The 19,297-nt window shown below is 40.5% G+C and overlaps 1 long non-coding RNA gene across 1 annotated transcript; it reads left to right on the forward strand.

Moving 5' to 3' along the window:
* The first annotated feature begins 18,167 nt into the window (after positions 1-18,167).
* On the forward strand, positions 18,168-18,902 carry LOC125553438. The gene is made up of 3 exons (XR_007304070.1): positions 18,168-18,257; positions 18,632-18,724; positions 18,835-18,902. It is a non-coding gene; the product is annotated as an uncharacterized LOC125553438 (long non-coding RNA).
* The last annotated feature ends 395 nt before the right edge of the window (positions 18,903-19,297 follow it).

The raw sequence follows: 19,297 nt of genomic DNA on the forward strand, positions 1-19,297 counted from the left end.
GGACTTTATATTGTATGATTTGAATGGAACTAACCCGGACTGACGTTGTTTTCAGCAGAATTACCATGGTGTTGTTTTATGTGCAGAAAACAAATATTCTCGGAATGACCTGAAACTCCACGTCAGGTCTTAGAAAAAATAATAAAAAATCCTCGCCAAATATGAAGACCAGGGGGCCCACAACCTTTCCACGAGGGTGGGGGGCGCCCCCCCCTAGGGCGCGCCCCCTACCTCGTGGGCCCCCTGTTGACCCTCTGACACCAACTCCAACTCTATATATTTGCTTTCGGAGAGAAAAAAATCAGAGAGAAGAAATCATCGCGTTTTACGTTTCGGAGCCGCCGCCAAGCCCTAAAACCTCTCGGGAGGGCTGATCTGGAGTCCGTTCGGGGCTCCGGAGAGGGGGATTCGTCGTCGTCGTCATCATCAACCATCCTCCATCACCAATTTCATGATGCTCACCGCTGTGCATGAGTAATTGCATTGTAGGCTTGCTAGACGGTGATGGGTTGGATGAGATTTATCATGTAATCGAGTTAGTTTTGTTAGGGTTTGATCCCTAGTGTCCATTATGTTCTGAGATTGATGTTGCTATGACTTTGCTATGCTTAATGCTTCTCACTAGGGCCCGAGTGCCATGATTTCAGATCTGAACCTATTATGTTTTCATGAATATATGTGAGTTCTAGATCCTATCTTGCAAGTCTATAGTTAGGGGTGGGCATAAAAACCGACGAACCGAAGACCGAACCGATACCGAAACCGAAAAAACCGAAATTTTAGTTTTTAATGTTATTACAGAAAAATTCGGTTAGTATCTTTGCTAACCGAACTGGATTCATTCGGTTCGTTATAAGCATGGTAACCGAACAGAAAAACCGAATATAGCCTACGACGCATGCAACAACGAGTTGTTCCCGTGCCAGGTGGCCTCGAGCGCGTGCTTTAGTCGTGACAAAACAAAATACTGGGCCAAGCTGGCGAGCGACGACCTGCATGCAAGGCCCAAGCTGGATCTCATTTCCTGTGTGTGCCCGACGTAGTCAATTTGTACGTGCGTACGAGAGGCGCTGCGGGCTAGTGGTTTAGTCCCACCTCAGCCAGCCACGCACATGGAGATGGATAGCTAGTCTATATATAGAGCGCAGGTGGAATGGAAGATAGCCTCACAGCTGATTCGTTGGCACATTGGCTAATTGGCTAATACGGTAGAAACCGATTACCAAACCGAAAATCTCGGTTAACCGAATATTCGGTTTCCTATTTTGGGATGTCTTTTTCGGTTTTCATCTTTGCTAACCGAATTTCCAAAATAATCGAATGGTAGAAACCGAATTTTCGGTTTATACCGAATGCCCAGGCCTATCTATAGTCACCTACTATGTGTTATGATCCGGCAACCCCGAAGTGACAATAATCGGGACCACTCCCGGTGATGACCATAGTTTGAGGAGTTCATGTATTCACTATGTGCTAAGGCTTTGTTCCGGTTCTCTATTAAAAGGAGGCCTTAATATCCCTTAGTTTCCAATAGGACCCCGCTGCCATGGGAGGGTAGGACAAAAGATGTCATGCAAGTTCTTTTCCATAAGCACGTATGATTATATACGGAATACATGCCTACATTACATCGACGAACTGGAGCTAGTTCTGTGTCACCCTATGTTATGACTGTTACATGATGAACCGCATCCGACATAATTATCCATCACTGATCCGGTGTCTACGAGTTTTCCATATACTGGTTTACGCTTATTTACTTTCCCGCTGCTACTGTTACAATCACTACAAAATACCAAAAACATTACTTTTGCTATCTTTACTTTTGTTGCCGCTACCGCCACTATCATATTACTTTGCTACTAAACACTTTGCTACAGATACTAAGTTTCTAGGTGTGGTTGAATTGACAACTCAGCTGCTAATACTTGAGAATATTCTTTGGCTCCCCTTGTGTCGAATCAATAAATTTGGATTGAATACTCTACCCTCGAAAGTTGTTGCGATCCCCTATACTTGTGGGTTATCAAGACCAATTTCTGGCACCGTTGCCGGGGAGCATAGCTCTATTCTTTGAGTCACTTGGGATTTATATCTGCTGGACACTATGAAGAACTTGAGAGATCCAAAAACCAAGATCTATCCCTCAACTACGAGGGGAGGTAAGGAACTGCCATCTAGCTCTGCACTTGATTCACCTTCTGTTATGAGTAAGTTTGCGACACCTACACCTGATTCTGCTATTTGTTCCTATATGTCGTATGTTATTGATGATGCCACTTCTGCTATGCATGATACTTATGATGAAACTGCTTCTATGCCTGATACTACGGTGCCCCTTTGTGAATTTCTTGATGAACAAATTGCTAGTGCTAGAGAAAGAGAAATTATTGAATCTGAATACGATGATGATAGTGATGATGAAAACATGCCTGTTCTTCCTAAAGGTTATCTTTTTGATAGGGATGCTTCCTTAGCTATTTTAGCTTGCAGAGATAGATATGAGCTTAAGAGGTTATTAATTAAATGGAACAAGGAATCACTTAGAGATAAAATAAAACCCGACCCTGCTTTTGCTACTTCACCTATATGTGTTCCTCATAAGGATTATGAATTCTCTATTGATCCTGATATAATTACTTTGGTTGAATCTGATCCGTTTTATGGCTATGAATCTGAAACTGTTGTGGCACATCTTACTAAGTTAAATGATATAGCTGCCCTATTCACTAATAATGAGAGATCGCGTTACCTCTATTTACTCAAAATATTTCCGTTCTCGTTAAAGGGCGATGCTAAGATATGGTTTAATTCTCTTGATCCTGGTTGTGTGCGTAGTCCCCAGGATATGATATATTACTTCTCTGCTAAATATTTCCTTGCTCATAAGAAACAAGCTGCTTTGAGGGAAATATACAACTTTGTGCAAATTAAAGAAGAGAGTCTCCCACAAGCTTGGGGGAGGCTTCTCAAGTTACTTAATGCTTTGCCTGATAATCCTCTTAAGAAACCTGAAATACTTGATATCTTTTATAATGGACTAACCGATGCTTCCAGAGATTACCTGGATAGTTGTGCTGATTCTCTTTTCAGGGAAAGAACACCAGATGAAGCTGAAATTCTGTTGAATAATATGTTGACAAATGAAAATAATTGGGCACCTCCTGAGCCAACTCCTGCTCCAATTACTGAGCCTATTCCTAAACCAACTCCGAAGAAGAGAGGTGTTCTATTTCTCAATCCCGAAGACATGCAAGAGGCAAAGAAATCTATGAAAGAAAAAGGTATTAAAGCTGAAGATGTTAAGAATTTACCTCCTATTGAAGAAATACATGGTATTAATTCACCGCCTGTTGAAGAAACTTATGATCTCAATTATTTATTTACTGAAGAACCTCCTGATCCCGATATCCCGACATAGGTAGTAAAGGTAAATTCTCTCTATAGATATGATAAAGCTGAAGTCCCTCCTACTAAAATTGCTAGTCAATGCTTGGATGAGTTCGATAACTTTATGTTTAAGCAAGATGACTTCAATGCTTATTTTGGTAGACAATTAAAAGAAAATGCTTATATGATTAGACGCTTGGGTGATTATATGGCTGATATTAGAGGTGAACTTAAACTTGTTAGCAAACATGCTTCTATGGTTACCACTCAAGTAGAACAAGTACTTAAAGCTCAAAAAGAAGTGCTTGATGAAATGAATAGTAAGAAAAGTGATTATGCTGTTAGAGTGGCTACTAGAACTGGTAGAATGACTTAGGAACCTTTGTATCTTGAAGGCCACCCTAAGAGAATCGAGCAAGATTCTCAAAGAAATAATATTGATGTTCCTAGTTCTTGTAAAAAGAAGAAGAAAAATGATAGAACTGTGCAAACTTCTAGTGAACCTATTGCTGAACCACCTGATAATCCAAATGATATATCTATGTCTGATGCTGAAACACAATCTGGTAATGAACATGAACCTAGTAAGAATATTAATGATGATGTTCATGATGATGCTCAACCTAGTAATGACAATGATGTGGAAATTGAACATGCTATTGATCTTGATAACCCACAATCAAAGAATCAACGTTATGATAAAAGAGACTTTGTTGCTAGGAAACATGGTAAAGAAAGGGAACCTTGGGTTCAAAAACCCATGCCTTTTCCTCCGAAACCATCCAAGAAAAAGGATGACGAGGATTTTGAGCGCTTTGCTGAAATGATTAGGCCTATCTTTTGGCGTATGAGATTAACTGATGTGCTCAAGACAAATCCTTATGCTAAATATATGAAAGATATCATTACTAATAAAAGAAAGATAACGGAAGCTAAGATTTCCACCATACTTGCTAATTACACTTTTAAGGGTGGAGTACCAAAGAAACTTGGAGACCCTAGAGTACCTACTATACCTTGCTCCATTAAAAAGAATTATATTAAAACTGCTTTATGTGATCTTGGAGCCGGTGTTAGTGTTATGCCTCTCTCTTTATATCGTAGACTTGATTTGAATAAGTTTACACCTACTGAAATATCTTTGCAAATGGCTGATAAATCAACTGCTATACCTGTCGGTATCTGTGAGGATGTGCCTGTTGTGGTTGCAAACGTTACTATTTTAATGGACTTTGTTATACTTGATATTCCCGAGGATGATAGTATGTCTATTATTCTTGGAAGACCTTTTCTTAATACTGCAGGGGCTGTTATTGATTGCAACAAAGGCAATGTCACTTTTCATGTTAATGGTAATGAGCATACGGTACACTTTCCGAGGAAACAACCTCAAGTTTATAGTATCAACTCTATTGGAAAAATTCCATCGATTATATTTGGAGGTTTTGAATTTCCTCTTCCTACTGTCAAGAAGAAATATGACATTCTTATTATTGGGGATGTGCATATCCCCGTTGAGGTAACTTAGTGTTATTCGAAATTTCTCCAGTTTCATGATTATCAGAATGAGTTTGTTAACAAGACTTGATCAACCTTGTTAGTGGATTCTTTTTTATGAGCATGAGATGGATTAAACTAGAAGCACAAACTTCTGCACCCTCTTTATACTTTTTGTTATTTATATTAAATAAATTAAAATAGTATTTTTCTGTCTGTTTCCTGACTTATCCGTGCAATATAAAAATATCCCAAAAATAAAAGTCCTCAGAATGCCATGCCAATTTAATATGATTTTTTCGGGAATATTTGAGGATTTACTGTGCAAAAATTACCGCGAGAGGAGCTTCCACCTGGCCATGAAGGTGGTGGGCGCCCCCCCCCTATAGGGGGCGCCCCCTGCCTCGTGGGCCCATGGTGGCCCTCCTCCACTTATCCCAGCACCCATCTTCTTCCTCTATCTCACACAAACCCGAAAAAACCAACTCAAGCACGAGTTCCAGCCACTTTTGCTGCGATTTTCGATCTCCTTGCTCAAAGCACCTCTCTCAAAACTGCTTGGGGAGATTGTTCCTTGGTATGTGACTCCTTCATTGGTCCAATTAGTTTTTGCTCTAGTGCTTTATTCATTGAAAATTTGTGCTGCATAGGTGACCATGTTCTTGAGCTTGCATGTCAAATTTATATGGTTCCAAGTAGTTCTAATGCTTGATATAGGCTCTAGGCACTTGTAGGAGTAGTTGCTATCAATATTGTTGAGTTTGGTTTACTTTTATTTTGAAGTTACTAAAAATTTCAGATTGTTTCAAAAAAATGATGAGGAGATTATTGAAGGGCTCATCAAGCCAAAGCTCAAAGGAAAAGGCACCTAAGCCTAAGTATAATTTGCCACACACCGCGAAGATTCGGGCGTGTGAATGGCCTTCTGAAGATTTCTTGAGAGCAGCCGGTATCTACGAAGATTTTCATGAATTGGCTCACAATGCAAGCCTCACCGCTTTCCTCCACGACCAATGCGATCAGTATCTCTTACTCATAAATACCTTTGTGCAAAACTTTTATTTTCATCCTAGGAACTCATCACCTACGGTGGAATTTCATTTATATGATGAGCCTAAGGAGATGTCACTTTATGATTTCTGTCAGATTTGTTTAGTCCCTTTTGGGGGCAAGACAGAAGAACCACATCACGACGATGTGGCTGGGTTTATTGATAATATCACTGTAGGAGAAACCAGGAAGGTTTCCGATGCACGAATCACTAGCTTACATTTTCCTGTTTTGTGTTACTTTGCATTATTTGCTAGTCGTTGTTCAATTGGACGCGGAAATTCTGGAAACCTTAGTATCCCTGATTTAATTATTCGGCTCCAAAGTTTATATAGTGATAACACTTTTAGTTTGGGCGCTATTATTGCTAGACGATTAAATATGAACCATACTAAGGGCCCCATCTTTGGAGGCATTTATGCCACACGCCTAGCTGTACACTTTAACATACCTATTAGGCATGCTGAGAAGGAAGAAAAAGTGTTACCCCGTGTTTATCTAGATCATAAAAGTATGGTGGCACATGATTTTATTGTTAAGAATAGGACAGGCGAGCTTAGATATCAATTGTTCTTTAATAAACATCATCCTGAGACTATTACCTTGCCTGCTCCTTCTTTGTTTGATTTGACTGTAGGCACGTACCTTGTTCCGTTGACGGCTATTCACGCCTACCGAAACCCTGCACTAGTCTAGGAGCCAGAATAGGAACCACGGGATGAGCCTCCGCGACAATCTGTTTATTCTTGGAATCCAGAGATGACTGTCAGCAGTGGCAGTCAGAGTCTTCTTCTTCATCACAGTACTACCCCAACAACTATTATTATTGATATCCGCCAGGCCAGCCGTGGCCATAGACCAACTTAGGCCAAAAGCCTAAGCTTGGGGGAGTACATATTTCTCACCGACATTACATTTATGTTCACACACACTCATAGCTAGATGTCGGTGCTCATACTTTTTCACTGTAATATCCATGCTAGTTTATTTTCTTTTTCCTGCTTTCTTCTCGTGTGCTTGTTAAACCTTAAGAAAAACTAAAAAAATAGTAGTAGTTTATTTTTCTGCTGTAGTAGTAATAATTAAAAAGAAAACCCAAAAATATTTCCCATTCTTCTTTTGCTTGTTGAGAGCTTTCCCGTGTAAATAGTTTTATTTTTTTTCTTTTATTTGGGGGTCAGTAGGAGAAGACCATAATTAAAATGTTGAAGTGGCTCTTATATGCATTATTGTTGATTTAACCAGAGCCCATATTGCCTTGTCTTCTCATGTTTATTGAATGCTCGCAGATTCCAGCTTAGTCCAATGCACGTGCACTCTTATTATTATTCACACCGTTCGGTCGTGCAAGTGAAAGGCAATTATGATGATATATGATGGACTGACTGAGATGAGAAAAGCTGGTATGAACTCGACCTCTTTTGTTTTTGTAAATAGGATGAGCCCGTCGTTCTTGATTCAGCGTATTATGAATAAACATGTTTGCAATGACAATTAGAGATCGGAGTTGCTTGTGCCATGCTTGATTAGCTATGAGTTATAATGTTTTACCTTGTATGCCAACATGCTATTGGGATGATTATGATGTGGTATGATGGGGTGGTATCCTCCTTTGAATGATTTACGTGACTTGACTTGGCACATGTTCACGCATGTAGTTGAAACAAAATCAACATAGCCTTCACGATATTTATGTTCATGGTGGATTATATCCTACTCATGCTTGCATCCAATGTTTACTAATTTTAATGCATGTACATGGCTGTTGTCACTCTCCAGTTGGTCGCTTCCCAGTCTTTTGCTAGCCTTCACTTGTACTAAGCGGGAATACTGCTTGTGCATCCAATCCCTTAAACCCCAAAGTTATTCCAGATGAGTCCACTATACCTTCCTATATGCGGTATCTACCTGCCGTTCCAAGTAAATTTGTATGTGCTAAACTCTAAACCTTCAAATAAACATTCTGTTTTGTATGCTCGAATAGCTCATGTATCAACAAAGGCTGTCCTTATCTTCCGTGTTAGGCGGGTTATTCTCAAGAGGAGTGGACTCCGCTTCTCACTCACGAGAAAATGGCTGGTCACGGGGATGCCCTGTCCCATGTTTTATACAAACTAAATCAAAATTAATTACAAACAAAACTCCCCCGGGGACCTGATGTATGTTGGAGGCACTCGTTGTTTCGAGCAAGACATGGATTGATGCCTGTTGGTGGACACTACAACAAAAACGGCTTGTATGGTCGCTTTTTCCGAGACGCTATTTGTCTTCATCTCTACGCCCATGAACACTAGCAAGCTAAAGACGCTTCTTAAGACGTTTATAGGGTGTCACAAGCTTCTTCTTATAATTGGCCATTTAGAAAATAGGTATATAATTTTAATTAACTTAAAGATGATTTGTGAGACGTTTTATATGCGACTATAATCCTTCAGCGTGTGGGTGAGCTCGTAGCCGGCCATTTCTCATTTTAGGTGTGGACTACCAAAGAGTTTTGTGCAAAAAAATAGTACATGTATTATAAGGTAATATAAAGAGTGACTAGGCCGTTGGCCCATGAGCCCAAACACACCCAGGCAGCCACGCTCGGTACCAGACACGAGCGACGTGGTGTCAGGTCAGGCACGCGAGTAGCCGACCGCCTGAGCACGTCGTTTCCCTTCCTCGATTCCAACCTTTTCCCCAACCTAGCGCTAGCTGAAGGCTCCGGCGGCGGCGGCTGGCCCTCTCCTGCCTCTCCCTCGGTCCCTCCCCTCCCCTCCATCCGGCCATCTCACTCCCCTGCCTCGGGCTGCGGCGCCCAGCCCTCTCCTCCGCGGTTCCGCCAGGCGCCAGGCCACTAGTCCGCCTCCGGCCTCCCAAGCGTGGCGGCAGCCGGCAGCCGGCAGCGCCCTCCAGGCTCCAGCCACCGTCCTCGCGCCTCCCCGGCGCGGCGGCAGCACCATCCAGCAGTCCGGCCTCCGTTCCTCAACAGCCACAATGTACTGCATCTATTCTTTCCCTCTGTTTCTATTTTCTAAACAAATCTGAAGATTATTCTGTGATTTCTTATAAATTTAAATTGAACTTGATTCATTTGCTGCGTATGCTCATAAATGATTGCTGCTTACTAATTACTATGTGATTCATTTGCTGCTTACTATGGAAATTGAAATGTTTGTGCAATGTACATCAGACCCTGACGCCGGTTGGCCCCGGCACAAAGCCGCTCCCCGCCAACGCCCCTCTCCCTCAGCTGCTGACCTCGGCAACGAGCTCACCCACACGCCTCTGCTGCCAGAAGATTGCCCGCATGTTGTTATTTTCTTTTTTTATATCTCTGCATCGTGTGAAACATAGCTCGAATTGAGATATATCACTTGTGTTTTCCCTTTCTATCTTACTGTGATGCACTGTATTATTGCAATTTGAAATTTTTTGTTAAAAATCGGTGAACCTTTTTGGTGGTTGAACCTTTTTGGTGGTTAAAAATAGTGGTACTGTTTATTAGATGGCACTCATTTATGACATAATATTCTTAAGTCGATCTGGTTAGGGGAACTGCTTACGAATGCCAGAAAAGAAAATTCTGCAGTGTGATGCAAAATTTGAATTACCTAAGTTGTGTGTCATCTCTATTTTGCTTGATTTAACAAAGCGAAACTAGTGGATATTACTTAGATTTTTAGTAACTAGTTACCCCAGCTAGCCTTCTGCTGTTTGTCACTCGAATGCAGAAAAAAAAATCAAGCATTGGAGACATCCATTTTTTGTCATCGATGAAAACTTCTTTATGTACTTCACATAAATTCTTCTAGTAAAGACACATCTCGATTTATGTTTGTAATGTAAGGTGAATGATGTCGGTATATCATATTATACAATTTGAACCTAAGTATCCAATGCATAGTTTAAAATATTCATATGAACCTATGCTTAATGTAAAAGAGCATATGGAAAATTATAAACTGATCTATTTTGTTTTCATTACTACAGCTAGCAAAGGCTAATGGATCGAGGTTGGATGAGTAAACCAAGATCAACTACTAATTATAAAGAAGGTGTCGAGCAATTTCTATCTTTTGCCTTCCATGATGTTCCACTCGGTGATAAAATTCTCGGTCCCTGTGTAAATTGTGGAAATAAGGCAACGCAGAATTACAACAAAGTGAAAACCCACCTAAGATGTGATGGTATTCTTCAGGGTTATACAAAATGGGTTTGCCATGGAGAAGAGTATGATTCACCGTCATTTGCATTTTCTCCCATGTCAAATAACAACAACAATTTTCATATTCCGGGTTTTCCAGTGAATTCTGATGTAGAAGGCAGTAATAGAAGATTGCATGACATTTCTGGGCTCTTAAGTGCCATTTTCCCCATGGCTGACAGCTTCCAATCACTATCAAGCGCATCTGATGGGGAACTAGATGGTGTTCAGTCTGAATTTGAGAACTTGGAACCTGGTATGGCTGAGAATGTCAATACAACATCTGCAGATGATGATGTAATGAGAGAACAAGACATATACGCTAGTTTCCTCGAGGAAGCAAACACAGATTTATACCCTGGATGTGCAACATATTCGAGGTTGTCATTTCTTGTCACTTTATATCACATGAAAGTCTTGCATGGATGGTCACAGGAATCATTCACACAGCTACTTGGTGTATTATCGGTTGTATTTCCTCAGATAAACCTACCCAAGAAATATTATGAGGTGAAAAAAATCATACGCGGATTAGGGCTGGGCTATGAGAAAATTCATGCATGCCCAAGAGACTGCATGCTTTTTAGAGGCGAAAGAGCTAACCAGGAGTCTTGCCATGTGTGTGGTGCCTCTCATTGGGTTACCAATGAAAATGAGAAGAAAGATTCGGCAACTGAATCTAAAAAGAAGAAGAAGAAGAAGAAGAAACCAGCCAAGGTGTTGCGATATTTCCCATTGATTCCAAGGCTCCAAAGGTTATTTGCAACCAAGAAGACATCAACTGACATGCGTTGGCATGATGAGGGTCGTACAAAAGATGGATTGCTGCGATGTCCAGCTGATGGAGAGGCTTGGAAAGATCTTGATGCCAGATATCCTGAATTCACTGAGGATCCCCGTAATACGCGGCTAGGCGTTGGGTCTGATGGCTTTAATCCTTTCCGACTCATGAGTGCAAAACATAGTACTTGGCCAGTGATGCTTATTCCATACAACCTACCACCTTGGATCTGCATGAAGCAAACATCTCTAATTTTATCAATGATTATTCCTGGACCAAGTTCCCCTGGCAATGATATTGATGTATATTTGCAGCCGTTGGTGGATGAGCTGCAACAACTTTGGAAGGGTGTGGACACTTTTGATTCATGTACCCAGGAGAAATTTTCTCTTCGAGCTGCACTATTATGGACTTTGAATGATTTTCCAGCATTAGCTTACCTCTATGGGTGGAGCACGAGCGGTAAATATGCTTACCCGTCTTATGGTCCTTTCACAAGATCATATTGGCTAAAGAAGAGTAAGAAATTTTGTTATATGGGTCATCGCCGATGGCTAACACAGCATCATGTATTTCGGAGACGAAAGAAGAAGTTTGATAACACCGAAGAGATGGAACTTGCACCTATAACAATGAGTGGTAGCTCAGCTTTGAGAATGTTGTAGGGCAGAGTGTTTGTCTTAGGAAAAAAGGTTGTTGTGGCAAAGAAAGGGAAAGGGAAAAGGAAGGGCAAAGATAGTGGAAAAGGAATTGAAGGTTCTGAAAAACAGAAGCGTAAAAGAGCGCCTAACAAGAAATCAGGTAACGTCGCACGTAAACCTGAAAAGAAGCCTGAGGATTGTTTCAAAAAGAAGTCGATATTCTTTGATTTGGAATACTGGGAGCACAACAAGTTAAGGCACAATCTAGATGTAATGCATATTGAGAAAAATGTCTTTGAAAATTTAATTGGAACCTTACTGGATATTGATTCTAAAACAAAGGATGGCCTTAATGCATGACTTGACTTAGGAGAAATTGGAATTCGATCTAGCCTTCAACCTCATGAAGGTGATAAGGGTAAAACTGAATTGCCGCATGCACCTTTTAATATGTATAAAGAAAAGAAGGAGATTCTTTGTACAGTGGTTAAGAATTGTAGGACACCTGATGGTTGTGCATCAGACTTTTCGAGGTGTGTGAACATGAAAGAATTGACATTGACTGGCCTCAAAAGCTACGAATGCCATGTTATTCTACAAGACATCCTTCCTGTGGCATTTTTACACTGTTATCCCAGTAAAGATGTCATGAAAATAGTTGTTGAGCTGGCTAATTTCTTCAAGAAGCTATGCTCCAAAGTGTTAGATGTCTCTGAGCTTGACAAACTGCAAGAGAGTATTGTGAAGACACTTTGTAATATGGAAAAGGTTTTTCTTCCATCGTTTTTTACTGTCATGGTACATTTAATGGTGCATTTAGTTGAAGAAGCTAAACTTGGTGGCCCGGTGCATTACAGGTGGATGTACCCTCTAGAGAGGTATGCTACTTTGATTGATTTGTTATTTTCCACAGTGCATCTAAGTATATGATTTGATTTATTGTTTTCCATTATGCATATAACATTGTTGTTTTATGATGTTCAGATCATTTGTTTGGCTAAGGTCACTTGTGCGCAATAGAGCTTATCCTGAAGGTTCTATTGCTGAAGGATATACTGTTGAAGAATGCTTGACCTTTTGTTCAAGATTTCTAGAAGGAACCACACGTTTCACAAGAACATCTAGGAACCCTGATCCTTCAGATAATACAAAGGGCATGTACATGTTTGATAGTGTTGGTGAGCGAATTGGAAAGGCTGTCACTATAGGCCAGTTGGACGATCAGCTTCTAGTTCAAGCACATAGATATGTCTTGCGACACTCTGATGATCTTGATGATCTTCGTAGGTGTGCTTCAATGTTGTCTCCTATTTCTTTTATTTTTCACAAGTTGCAAAAAATCATGATGTTATTTGTCTTATTATTACAGAGAATTTCTGGACCAAGAGAAGAGGAAACCGGGTAACTTAAATTTGACGGATGATGACAATGAGGAATTGATTAGTAGACACTTTGCTGACTGGTTGGAACAAAAGGTATAATTCACCTTTAGCATGTTCCTTAACTGTAGTTCCATGTGAACTCAATGTAACCACTCTTACATACAGGTTATACTAGATGATGGACTGGATATCACAGAAAAGATAAGAGCATTAGCCGCAAAACCAAGCAAATGCGGGGTGCGCTATAGTGGCTATATAATTAATGGTTTCAGGTTTCATACTATCAGTCGCGAGACAGGACACGTGACACAAAATAGTGGTGTCGTGAACCTTGCTGAAAATGGCGTGTCCTATTATGGTCGGTTATCTGACATCTTCAAATTTTCATACAAAGATTACAAGGTGGTCTTCTTTAAATGTGATTGGTATGATGTTCATCACAAAGCTGGTATTATAAGAGATGAGTTTGGATTCACTCATGTGAACTTCTCCCAAAAAATACATACAGGGGAGAAGTTAGAGGATGAACCTTTTGTATTTTCTTCCCAAGTGGACCAGGTCTTCTATATCCAAAATCCGAGAAGTGAGAATTGGAATACCATGGTGAAATTCAAACCTCGTGATATTTTTGACATGGGTGATGAAACAGAGTAGTCTTTGTGTTTTTAGCTTCTTATCTGCAGCTAAGATATAGGTTGAGCAATTGTCATCCATGCTCCTAGGTAGAATTACTCCAACATAATTATTCTAGCTGGGTGGATCTTCTTCGGAATGTATGTTACTCTGTGATGAACGAGCCTACGGTCTTTTTTTAATGTGTATGTTCCCTTTTGTTATGAATGAGTTGTATGTCTGTCCGTTTAGTTCTTTGAACAGTTTTTTAACTTTCACTGACAGTACTACTGCTAAATTTTGGAACCTTCTGATGAAGTGTGCTTCAGGTTAATTTGTCCTGATTGGATGCTTCTTTGTGCTAGTTTATAGAAAATGAAAGTAGTCTAGTAAATATTTCAATAATATTTTGCAAGTGCATGACATCGACTTTGCACGATTGACATCCCAGTTAACCAGAAAAAATTTAAATAAAGATGGAGAAACTGGAAAATCATAAAAATCAAACGCAGTAAGGGATATTTCGTGAAATCAGTGAAGTGTTACAATAACTAGTACATTTCTTTTGTTATTTTTAAAATCCTGGGGACGGCCACATATGGCCATTGACTTTCATAAAAAGTTAAAATTTTGGGGGGGGGGGGGGATCACATTTGAAAAATGTTTGCGATCTTAAAAAAACATGAATTTGAAAAAGGTTCACACCTTCTGAAAATGTTCATGAATTTTAAGAAAGTTCACCAATTCAATGAAATATAATCACAAACTAAAAGAATGAATTTAAAAAATATTCATGATCTTTAAAAAGTTTGAGTATTTGAAAAAGTTTCACGAATTTGAAAATGATTTATGGTTTCAAAGCTTTTTTGCGAAAAAATGGAATTTTTCACTAATTAGAGAACAGTTCACAAATTCAAGAAATGTTTTTGAACTTGAAATTATTGTGAATTTGAAAAATGTTCATGGTTTGAAAAAAATATTCACAAACTTAAAAAAACTTTAATTCTAAATAAAAGTTCAAAAATTTGGAAGAACTCCAAGAATTTGAAAAAGAAAGAAAGAAAGGGAAATAGAAAAAATAGAAAGGAAAAATAAATAAAAATTAAAACAAAAGGTAAAAAATAAAAGATAAAAGAAAAAAGGAAAACCCAGGAAAACTTAGTAAACCTGACCGAAATAAACCTAAACAAGATAAAAATAACCGACTTAAAAAATCTGACGAGCTTCTGTATGCTTCCTACAGCCCAACCAAGGAAGATTTTGGGGGCCTCGAAACCCGGGAGTAAGAGGGAGGTTCGCGCTTGTGCCTTAGTTGGGCCGATCATTTATAACAAAAACACCATGGCGTGAGATGCTGCAACCGGCGATGCCCAGAGCTGGAAATGGTGACGGTGGCCCTGCTGGACGCTCGAGCCAGCCACACGATTTGCAGGAATCGGTATGGCAGGTTTATTTCGGACCAACTGCATATTTGCTCCAACCGGAGTTGGGTGTGGACTACGACCGGCGGCATGAGATGCTAGAAATGAGTGGCAGCGCGGTGCTTCAAGTGAGGTACTACGTTGATCATAGCTACAAGCGTAAATGAACACGGGAACATGTTGAGGAGGAGCCCCTCCCCTCTGATGAAACTGCTGAGACCAAACCGAATGTTGCGTCAAAGAGGAGCCACCCCCTCACGCAACACGTTTGACCGTTTCAACCGACTGGCATCACCGCTGCGTCGCAACTGGTGTGACAAGGTCGTGAAGGAGGAGGAGCCCTCCCGGGCGCCTCCTCCATTACCTCGACATGGCGACGACACATCGTCATGCAGCACCTTGACGTCGGCCAAGAGGGTGGCACAGGAGGAGCGGCAGGAGTGGCACAATTTGGACCACGTTTGCCACATCAGACGCTGACACCGCGAAGATGCCGACACTACATCAGTGACCAGCTGGTCTAGATCAGCTTGGAGGAGTCGTTGCGTGCCGCCGGTTCCGTCGCTGAGATGGGCTAGTTGAAGGGATGGCACGCTGGTGCGGCGTCAGCGGTCGACATGGCAGCGCAAGGAGGAGGGCCAAACTCAACTTTGATCTACCACTGCCTTTATTGTTTTTATTAAGCTATATCGATATTACTTGGATACGTATATTACCCAATGAAATTTGATATTTTTTGAAAAATGAACAAAGCATAAGGATTATCCAATAAAGGATACACCTAAAAAATTTATTTATCAATATATGTGTTTTTTAACACATCCATATATGTGATTACTTAGAGCTCCCAAACTATTCACACTTAATTAAATTTAGGCTTCCCGGAATAATTTTTTCTTAACAAAATTTGGCGCTACACATATTTTCTTTACCGCGGGAAAGACTTCGCGCGTCTCTGCTATTTTTCCTCCCCACCATCTTCCCCGCCTCCCCATGATCCAACTTCCCGATTCCAATCTGCCCGGCATCATGAACCCGCGCGCCGCCATTCCCGCACACCGCGCGGTGGCAGCCTCATCATGAAGGGCTGCCCTCCGCCACTAGCTCCGCTCGCCGCCGCTAGCTACGCCCGCCGACGACTCCCTTCTTCCTCCATCAACAAGGTCGCTAGTCGGAGCCTCGTCGGCATCCGTCGTCCTCACCATCACGAAGCCGTGCTCCTCCCGACTTCGTCCTCACCGCCACAAAGCCGCATCCGAGCCGATCTCAGCCTTCACACAAAGCTGCGCCGTTTGTCCATCGGTACGCCGCCCAGCAAGCAGCTCTCGCCTCCACCACGTCAAGCGGGTGATCCCTTGAATCCCATTGCCCCAACAGTTTTACCATTAAATCAACCGAAGTGGCTCCTTCATTTATGCATCTCAAATCTTGATCCTCTTCTCCTTCGTCTCCTTACTTCCTTCATGTAGGCAATGCACTCTAAGTGTTTGTTGAATTGCTTGCTTGCCTAGAAATCAATCCTGACAGATTTTCTTTAAAATATGTGAGCAACTGTTTGGTCCAATCAAAATGTGTATGTCAAAAATCAAAAGTAGTACAAGTGGTGTTAGATAGATTGGCCAAATAACCTCACATTCCATTTCCGCTGGAGTATAAAACATGAGTGCTTGGTTGCACAGGCTGCAATGTATTCTGCTATTTTGTAGTATTCTTAGTCTGTCCTATTTCCTACCTCATCTTAGTGCAGTCCCACTATTTTTTAGTTTTGATTCTTGCATCTTAGCTGAAGGGAGGTTTCAATCAGCAGCTCTCAGATTTTGCATTAAAAGATTGTTGTTACAGGTTTGTATGTTGCTATGTGTGTTACAGTAAGTTCTGAAGTGATTTTTGGGTGCCTTTTCAGTTACATGCGTGTATGGGTCATATTTACGGCAAGATCACCTTATTCCACTGGAGTCCAACACAGTGGCGGATCTAAGATTTCGAAACAGGGTGGTCCGTCTATAAAAAAAATCGACAACAAATATGTCATGCAAACAGAGATTTGGCTGGATATTTTTACAACAAATAGGCCATACAGTGCCGATTTTTTTCAGTTGAATATACTTTTTTAGGGAAATATACTTATAAACACAGCAGCTCCTAATTAATAATGATTTCAATTAGATATTGGGAATGGGGATTGGGATGTGCGTACTAAAGATAATGGGATGGGCGGTCGGCTTCTGCACGTCTCCACAGTGTCCAGTTCGACGCTGGTTAGGTCTGCTAGCTGCTAGTTGGGCTCTGTTTTATTTTTTTCTCAGATCCATCTCTGTTCTCCTATGGTATATAGATCAAACCAAAATCTCAGGGTGGGCAGCGGCCCACCCTGTCCACCCTCTGCCTTCCCCTCTTGTCCAACATATACCATTTGCTACAACTAGTTTCTATTTAAAAAAGTTGTATAGCAGAAAGAGGCTAGTTATCTAGCAAACGTAAGATAAACTGGATTGGGCCGTCTGTGACATTGCTGTTTCTATTTAGGACTATACCAACTACGTGAGTTTGTTGGCAGTGTTGTGTTATGTTATTAGCATTTGGAAGATAACTTTTCTTACATATCTTTTGTGAGGCAAACATAAGAATTGAGTTACTTGGTAACTGATTTATGAAACACACACACATAATGCAGTAATTTTGATTCTTTGGTTTGTGCGTAAGGCTGTTTGGTTCCAAGAAATTTGTGAAATCATATGCATGACCTTGACATATGCTTCGATGCTTGACCTTAACATATGATTTTAACATTGTTTGGTAAAGATATCATGTCGAGGATACCTCGACGGCTTCGAAGCCTAAACATCCCAGAGCAAGCTTCTGAAAGTGTACAATCAGATGAAGAAAATTTACAAGGCCCTCCAGAGATTGATGATCTAGTACCAAAAAAGCCTCCTGAATCTACTCGGCAAATTAAAATAATTTGTAAGCTCAATTTTCTTTTTCAAACACATATCTAGTGTGCTGTATATGGTCCAGTTATATGCCATTGTGATACTCTTGCATGCAGGGCCAAATGGAGATGTGCGACAGATTATAGGGGAATTCCGAGGTAAAAATTTGTCGGAATTACGTGGGGGCAAGATAATTGTGGAGACTGACGGAAGTGGAATTCCAAATGGAAGGTCGGCTGCCATTCTAGGTCAACATCTTACCTGGCTTGCAGAAAACTCAACATTTGCACCATTGCATATTCCAAGATGGGACAATGAATTGTTTCTACAAAAACATGGGCAGATGATCACAGATGTGGAGGTAAAAAAATTATAGCACTGTTCAAGGCTGTTCATTTCACATTGCTGATTGTCAGTTTTAATATTTGAAGGAGAAATTTATCTACCCCAATGAGACTAGACAACTTACAAGAGACTGGATCCTATTGAATATTAACGAAAGATGGAGAGTGTATAAGTCTCGTTTGAAAAGTAAATATTTCAAGCGTGAGAAGAAGTCTTTGGCTGAAATTGTAGCAGGTGTTCCCAAAGGTGTTAATGCACATCAATGGGATACTCTTGTTGGGTTTTGGTGCCAGGATTCACACATGGTAATGTGTTATATTCTCATACTTAATCTGGCGTACATAACTAGTTTGGTGACATTAATATTGACTAGATGTGTTGTTTTCCTAGAAATTATGCGAAAAGAACACCGAGTGTGCAAAGAAGCAGAAGAATCCACATACAACCGGGAGAAAAAGCCATGCTAGGCTCAGAAAAGAGATGGTCAAACTTTTTCTTTCTAAAGATGACTCAGAAAAGTTTTGTTAGTGAAGAAAACTGAACATGTTCTAACAGAAACACTAACAAACATTCTAATTTACTTTGTTGAACAGGAAATTAAGAGCAATCGAAAGGTTAGCAAGATTGAACTATGGGATGAAGCTCATAAGCAGAAGAAGGACGGTGAATACAAAAATGCGAATACAAAGATAGTGATGGTATACTTCTACTTGTGATTAAAGTAAAGGCTTTAATTTAAAACTACTTAGTATAATGAGGTGTTTTGTATTTATTTCAATAGGAGAAACTGGAAGAAAGAAAGAAAGATAACAATGGGAACCTTTCATTTAGTGATTATAGAGAAGTATTTAAAAGCGTGCATGGGGAAGAGGCAAAAAAGAGGGTATTATGGTGACAAGTATTGGAGCGAAATAAAAGTTTCTCAGGGACTGACTTTTGTTCAGCATCCCGAGAAAGAAGAAAATGTTCAATTTAGACTGCGGGCACTAGGTGATAATGTAGAAAATGTGACAGATGAGTTGGCTATGATCCGTTCGTTCCTGAAGCGAAAATTCC

The sequence above is a fragment of the Triticum urartu genome, chromosome 1 (genome assembly GCF_003073215.2).
Source record: "Triticum urartu cultivar G1812 chromosome 1, Tu2.1, whole genome shotgun sequence".
Classification (NCBI taxonomy): domain Eukaryota; kingdom Viridiplantae; phylum Streptophyta; class Magnoliopsida; order Poales; family Poaceae; genus Triticum; species Triticum urartu.